Consider the following 7,979-nt stretch of genomic DNA (forward strand, 5'->3'; position numbering starts at 1 on the left):
TTGAAATTTCCAGTTCAACCTTGCGGCTTCCAAAATTTTCCAGCAACTTATACATCTTAGATCAAATTTTCCTTCGGTTTAAACATGGTGTTAGATACTCAAGTTCGACATGCAAACACTTAGCTAGCTAATAAAGATTTCCATTTCAAAACCAGATTCAACCAGGAACTAAAATCATCCAAGAAAATCCAGAAATATGTCCAATTAGTCATGGATGAAGTTGCATGCATAGATTTTCTGTTTTCATTTTATTTCCTTGGTTAGCCGAGCTACCTAGCCTCATGCAAGCCTCAATCATCATGTTGTTAGCTAGATAAACATAGGTATCAACTCAGAGCATCACAATGTAGAAGATTAAGAACTACATTTCCAATTTAAGCTCACGGTAGTTCCATTTCATCAAAACAGAATTTCTTATGCTCCTTAATTCATCATCCGAATGCACAAAATTAACATGCAAAGCCATAGCCAGGTAAATCAACTAGTGATTAGTCATATAATCCACAATACAGGCTCAGATTATCAAATTTAAATAGATTACAACTGCAATTCAGATTTCTGGTTCACAAAGTTCCATTTCACTAAATCAGAATTTTTTTCCAGGTTCCTGATTCCATCATCCAATCGCATAATTCAACATGCATGTCTTTAAACATTTTCTCTTCACTTGGATAATTAGGATTATAACCTCAGATTGTCGAAATTAAACAAATTAAGTACAACATCTCTTAATCAGTCTCGGCAGCTCAATTGTGCGCACATTAGAAATTTTTTTCTTCTTTTCTAAATTCCTCATCCGATGGTCTAAGGTCAACATGCATGCTCCTAATTAGCTCAAACAACCTCTAATCAGGTGTTCTAGATCCGAGTTTTACCTCAACAGCGAGCTTAGCTTACGCACAAGGGAGCTGAAAAATTTTTTTCCTCCTCTCTCGGCTTCGCACGCTGGTTTGGTCCTGACTGATGTTGCAGCTACGGTTGGGGTGGAGTGCAGCTGGTTGAAATGGAGGTTGAAGTGCAGAATGGTAACTCTCACGCGGTGTTTTCCTTTCCTTTGTTCTAGCTCACGGACTGGACAGAGGAGAAAAGAAGAAAAATTGCAGCTCGTTGTGTTCTTTCCTCTCTCGATTGAGGCTATTCTCTCACTATCTCTGTCGTCGATGTTCCTGGTTGCAGAGGTTGCAGTAGTTGCGGCTGGATCTGATGGAAATGGTGACGATTAGTAGCTGGGTGAGGTTTAGAAAATGCAAAGGAAACTCACGCACGGCCTCTCCCTCTCTTGCTCTGGCTTGCGGCTGGATAAAAGAAATTTGGTTCTCAACCTTCACCAACTCACGGATGGAAGGAGAAATGAACCGCAAGTCACTCTCTTCCTCTCTAGTTTGCGGACAGAAAGGAAACGGATGAGGAGCTCGGCTCTCCCTCTCTCGGTTGGTCTCCAGTCGCGGCTCACAGCAGAATGGGAAGAAGATGGGAGGCTTGGCTCACTCTCTCTCTCTGTCGTTAATCACGAGGTGAGGAGTGGATATGGGGTGGGGTGTGGTCTGAGGTGAATTGTTGCAGAGGAGGTGGAATGGAGTTGCGGTAGTGGTTTGTGATATAGAAATGAGGAGGGAGAAAGGTGGTGCCGCGGTTTTGAGAAGGGGTTGAGTGTAGGAGTGGTAAAAGTTTTGCATTGGCCGGTTAGAGTGGTGGAGTTATAATGTTGTCCAGAAATTTTGATGGGTTTGCATGGTAATTTGTGAGGTAGTGGAGGGTATTTTGGACTTTTCACTTTTCCTTCTAATGACCACTTAAGCCCTTGATTCGAGCATAATCTCACGAATTATCCCTATGCGTGATTTAAACTCCTAATAGTGTACAAATCTCGCGAGGGTTTTGATTATCGAAATTTTTACGTCCTACAAGTACCTAGCATACTTAAACCATTTTTATCGAAGTCTATCGATTACAATTTAATATTAAGGTTCCTAGTAATTCCTAACATTATTACCTAATTATTTAAACTATTAAAATCAAGTTTGACCTTAATATATAAATTTAACATTCTTAATATTCGTTTATCCATTTATATCAAAACTTATTAACTTAATCATTATTAATGCTTAAGATTAGCTATCGGAATTCGAAGAAATTATTTGTTAAATCAATGAAATAATTTACCTTCGAAATATGAGTTTAATGTAACAAGGCTAGAAAATTTAATAGTTTAGCACAATTCTTTTATTTTGCACATAAGATTTATTGGTTTTGGTCTTAACGTGAAAATTCTTATTAGTATTTAACGTTATTCACTAATTAGGATTAATTATTGGAATTCAAGAAATTTTATATAATTAATCTACTCAGGTAGCATTAATTTTCAACATAAAGAAAACTAAGTATTTTAGCATTTTATTTTAAGGCGATAAATTATTCTATCTCCAGATGTATTAATTTAGTCTAGCAAATTCAAGAAAATTCATAACTTGGGAAAATTATATTATTTCTCACATAAAATTGTTTTTACGGACTTATTTGCAGACAAGGGAAATTAATGCTAAAATTTATTAAAGTGTTAAAAGAAATGCAAATAAAATACAAAATGATATTTATATATATATTTTCATGGTTCTCACAAAGTCACCTTTGTTGTATTTCAACTTGAAGGAGCAGCCCGAACCTGGTGGAATGTTATAAGAAATAAGTGGAAAAGAGATCAAACTCCGAGAACTTGGATAAACTTTGTACGTGAATTTAATGAGAAATTTCTTCCTCCACTTGTCCAAAAAAAGAGAGAAGATGATTTTATAAAGCTTCGTCAAGGAACTTTAAGTGTAGCTGTGTATGAAACACACTTTATGAAGTTATCTACATATGCCCTAGAATTGGTGGCTACTGAACGGAAGAGAATAAGACGGTTTATCCAAGGATTAGATTTGAAAATCCAAGATGCCCTTGCCGCAGCACAGGTTGAAACATTTAGTGACGCTCTCGAAAAAGCGCAAATGGTAGAAAGTACAAAATCTCAATTGAGAGCTTTTCAAGCAAGCAAAAGAAATGCATCTGACAGTACACTAGGATAAAATGGACCACCACCCAAAGTTAGAAAAGAAGTGAATGGAGTAGGACTATTACTTCCTGCACCACTCATGATAAAGGAACCAAAAGGAACTATGTCGCGAGGGACTTCAGTAGGACAGACACGATCAAAGAAAACCTCACAAACAAGTCAGGTCACAACACCTCGTCTGACTTGTGGATATTGTGGAATGACGAATCACACTGAAGAAAACTGTTGGCTAAAGGGACGAAAGTGTATGGGGTGTGGGAGTACCAACCCTAAAATTCATGACTGTCCAAGGAGGTATCCACGAGAAACTACTGCTCAACAAGAAAATGGAACTGTCCCTCGACAAGTCAATGGAAGTAGAAACCAACCAGTGGCGTCTGAAAGAACGCATGACATGAACACACCACACGGTTCAGAGTTATCTGAGATTACAGAAGGTATGAATTTCGAGAACGAAATTCTTTTAAGGAGGGGAGGTTGTGAGGACTCACAAAATTTACTTATTTAATCTCCTATTTCTAGCTTATTTAATTATTTATTTGGCCTTTTACTCCGAATATTATTTTCTAAGCTCTTGAGACCTAATTATATGGAAATATAGTTTCATTATATTTTTAAAGTGACTTGTTTCAAAAATTAATTTTCGGGAGCTCGTTTAGTGAAAATAATGAACACGTCTTTGGAAATCTTGACCGATTGATAGTACAATAAGTTTGGAATATTGGAGACATGTACAATGGACCTAAATTAGGTATTTTAATGTTTAAATACTCAAGTGATAGTTATTAGTATTGTCGTTATAAGAATTTCTCGAAAGTTTCGCGTTATTGCGCTTAAATTGGAGATACGTGTTTTCACACGCGCGATTAAATTTAGGAACTTTAGACCCCTATTTTGGGACAATTAAGAGTGAATAATATTTATATGAATATAAGTGCATTAGAGGTTTAGTGCACTTGTAAAACAAACACGAGAGGATTTGAGCACGAAACGCGCGTGAGTGCGCGCGGTAGTAGAGTTGACTTTTGAACAAATGGGCCACACACTTGAAGCTTCTCTTGGAAGCTAAAATCTGATCACTCTCTTCTCTCTCCTCTCACCATTACAGCCGGCCATCAAGATAGAAAAGGACCAAGTTTACTTCATAAAATCTTCATCAAACCTCTTCCAATTTACTCCAAATTCGAACTACACTTAACTAAACATTTAGAGATCCCATTGAGCTAAGAAAAGGAGCTGCTATTCATGGTTTTTCTTCTGTTAAGGAAAGCCAAAAATTCTGACTTTGTTCACCACACTTGTAGGTAACGATCAACTACCGAAATCTTGTTTTATGGAGGTTCAATTGCGCGTATAAACTCTTGCATGCTTGTGGGTTAGCTTGTTTATGGTGTAAAATGAAATGGGTGGGCTCTATGAACTCCCACCTTTGTCTTGGGGACTGATCTCATGCTTGATGATGGATTTAATGTTGGTTTAGTACTCAAAATGGTAGATTGATGGTGTATAACTAGTAGAAACTTCAAGGAGTGCATGGAGTAAAAAGTTCCGATTTTGCCCTTGCTTTGATCGTACCCTTTTCTGCAGAATTTTGAGGGTTTAATGACTTGATTATGTTATTTACATGTTATATGAGTTGTGTAGAAAGTTTCATTGAAAAATATTGAGCTCAAATGAGTTGATTTCCAAAGTTAACAAAACTGGAAAATGAATCCCGTATTGCCCAGGCAGTCATTTTGTATCGGCCATAACTCTTCGCTCCGATGTCGAAATCAAGTACCGTTTGCGGCATTGGAACTAGACATTCCCAGCTTTCCATTGGTATCAATTTCACATTTTCGTTCCACGTGAGTGAGCCACACCATTCGATTGAAAATCACTGTCCTGTTTCGTTTCTCTCCAGGAAACAGGATAGGACTTGTATCTTGATGCTCAAAAACGAGCTGTTTGTGGATAGAATTTGAAAATGGTTTCTTCTGATAACATTCATGTTTATGAGAGAGCTTTCCAACGCCATCAACCACACCCAATTCCAAGTTGAATTGAGTGAGTTGTAGCCAAAGTTTGAAACTGCTACAGTGATAGAATTTTCCACTTGGACAGATTTGTAACTAACAATGATTTGGGACTTGTTGTTTTGGAAACTTTGATGTCCAACATCTAACAAACTTTATATTATATGTTCCTTGGACTTTGTTTAACAAATAAACCAGATTTGGGTTGGTTGCTTTGGACAAAATGTTTAAAAAGGAAAGAAGAGCTAGAAGACAGTTTTACCTTGGAAAATTTCTTGAACTTTGATGGTTTAGTTAACTACCTTCCCGTGTGAATTTTCAAATAAAATTTGATAGAAGAGTAATCCTCATATGGAGGTTTAATTGTACAAAATTTGGTAATATTCTAAGACCATTTTGATATACAAATGATGTCACAAAATTCGCTCATCGAATCCGGAAAACTTTTTGTTTTCTCTTAGTCAAATGGTCAAATCTGATTTGGAGAGTTTTATTTCGAAAATTTGGATGTCAATGGTCTCTAAATTGCTCAGTGGATGTTTATGAACTCTTGGTTTAAATAATGGAGAGATTTGGAACTGATTTCATGGTACAAAAAGTTTGTAAACAAAAGAAAAGTGAGAAGATAGTTTAGGCTTAAAACTCTTCATAAACTTTGGTTGTTTTAATGACTGCCTTACCGTGAGAGTTTTTGTATGAAACTTAGTAGAAATGCTGTTCACACATGGAATATTTAGTGTACCAAGTTTGATGTATTTTCAATGCCAACTCGATGACCAAATGATACTTCGAATCTAGTCTTCAAACCTGAAAAATAGCCCAACAGTCTCAACTTTTTCAGCAACTTGGAGATACTATATCTTGGTGCTCGAAACTCCGTTTCTCGTTCTGCTTGTTTTGTTATACTCTTGGATTACAACACTAATTGATTTCCCAATTTCAAAGGTTAGTTCAAAACAAGTGAATTTTTCCGAATTTTCAAAGTTGGCCAAAAACCAACTTAAATCTGTCCTGGTAATTCAAGTTACCAAATTTGAGCCAAAATTTCAGTGCCTTTCACTTACATTCATGGAAAGGTGTATTCTAAGAACTTTTAGTACTTTCAAAGAGGTTTCCAATGGTATAAAGTTTTCCAATTTTTGACATGTAGCATGTAAAATACAATTTTTCGAAATATCGTATCAAACCTAAAAATTTTCCGAATTCCAAGGGAAAGGAGTTTTCAAATACTCCTTATTCCTTCGATATTACTTGAACATTTTATACTTGATTTCCAACATGAAAACTCGATTGCTGATGTACTTTAAGAAACTCCTCTTGAACCTCGATTTACGAGTAATTGAGGTTCATTTCCATAAAATTTCCTTAGATTGTACTAGCGTACAGTCTTCCTCAATAATTAGAGATTTGTAGTGATATTGAGTGGTAGTTGATTATTGTTTGCTCAGGCACTCGATGGGACCTTCAAGAGGATCTCGGAGCGGACACCTAAAACGCTTGTTTGAGAACTACTCGCTTGTTTTGACTAGGTGAGTGTTCCATATAGGAATACGTAATTGAATAAGTCTAGGATATGCTTATTTCATGATTATTAAGTGTTAAGTACTATGTGTTAAGTATTTACCATACTCATGCCTATTTAAGGAATGTATACTTGCATTGTGTATCTACATGAATTGGTTAAATGATTAACCATGTCAAATGACCATATGAAATCGATACATGCTTAACATGCTAGATTGCTTGATTAGCCTACTCGGTTTTGAAAAATGGAGTCGAGTGTGTACTTTATCGTACTCGTTCTTTTTTGAGATGAATAAGTCATGCTTGGAAATGCTCGAATAACATGACTTGGTATGCTATTGTTGCATGCAGAGGCCGGAAAAATCGACGTCTAAGCAGACCAGTGCCGGAGGGAGTCGACCGAAAGTACCGGCTAGGGTCTACGCATTGGACTATCCACAAGTTCCAGAGGCGACCGAAGTGGTCGAAGGTACAATTCCAATCTTTCACCGCCTAGCTAGGGTTTTAATTGATCCGGGTGCAACGCACTCTTTTGTAAACCCTGATTTCATGAGTGGAATAGACTTGAAGCCAATTAAGTTACCATATGACTTGGAGGTTAAAACACCCACTGGGGACAAAAGTCTAATTGCTAATATGGTGTATAAGAATAGTGAAATTTGCGTGAGGGAAAGAAAATTGCTGGCCGATTTGATAGGCTTAGCGATTAAAGGATATGATGTGATCCTAGGGATGGATTGGTTAGCCCGTTATAATGCTCAGTTAAATTGTAGGACGAAAATTGTAGAATTGTGTATTCCAGGGGAGGCAACCTTGAAATTGGATGTAAGGGGTAAGTTAGCCTCGTCTGCACTTATTTCGGGAATTCGGGCTAGAAAGTTGTTAAGTAAAGAAGCTCAAGGGTATTTGGCTTTTCTTATTAATACCCCTAACGATAAGGTGAATCTGGAGGACACCCCCGTAGTAAAAGAATTTTCTGATGTTTTTCCTGAAGAACTGAAGTCTCTACCCCCGGAACGGGAAATAGCTTTTAAAATTGATTTAGCTCCGGGAACAGCACCTATATCAAGGACACCATACAGGATGGCCCCAGCTGAATTGAAGGAGTTGAAATTACAATTACAGGATTTGTTGGAACGAGGTTTTATACGAGAGAGTGATTCTCCGTGGGGAGCCCCAGTTTTGTTTGTAAAGAAGAAAGATGGGAGTTTGAGGTTATGTATAGATTATCGAGGCTTAAATGATGTTACGATTAAGAATAAATACCCACTGCCCCACATTGATGAACTGTTTGACCAACTGCAAGGGGCGGTAGTGTTTTCAAAGTTGGATCTAAGGCAAGGTTACTATCAATTGAGGATTTTGGAGAAGGATATACCTAAAACTGC

This window comes from Coffea arabica, chromosome 4c, assembly GCF_036785885.1.
Source record: "Coffea arabica cultivar ET-39 chromosome 4c, Coffea Arabica ET-39 HiFi, whole genome shotgun sequence".
Taxonomy (NCBI): Eukaryota; Viridiplantae; Streptophyta; class Magnoliopsida; order Gentianales; family Rubiaceae; genus Coffea; species Coffea arabica.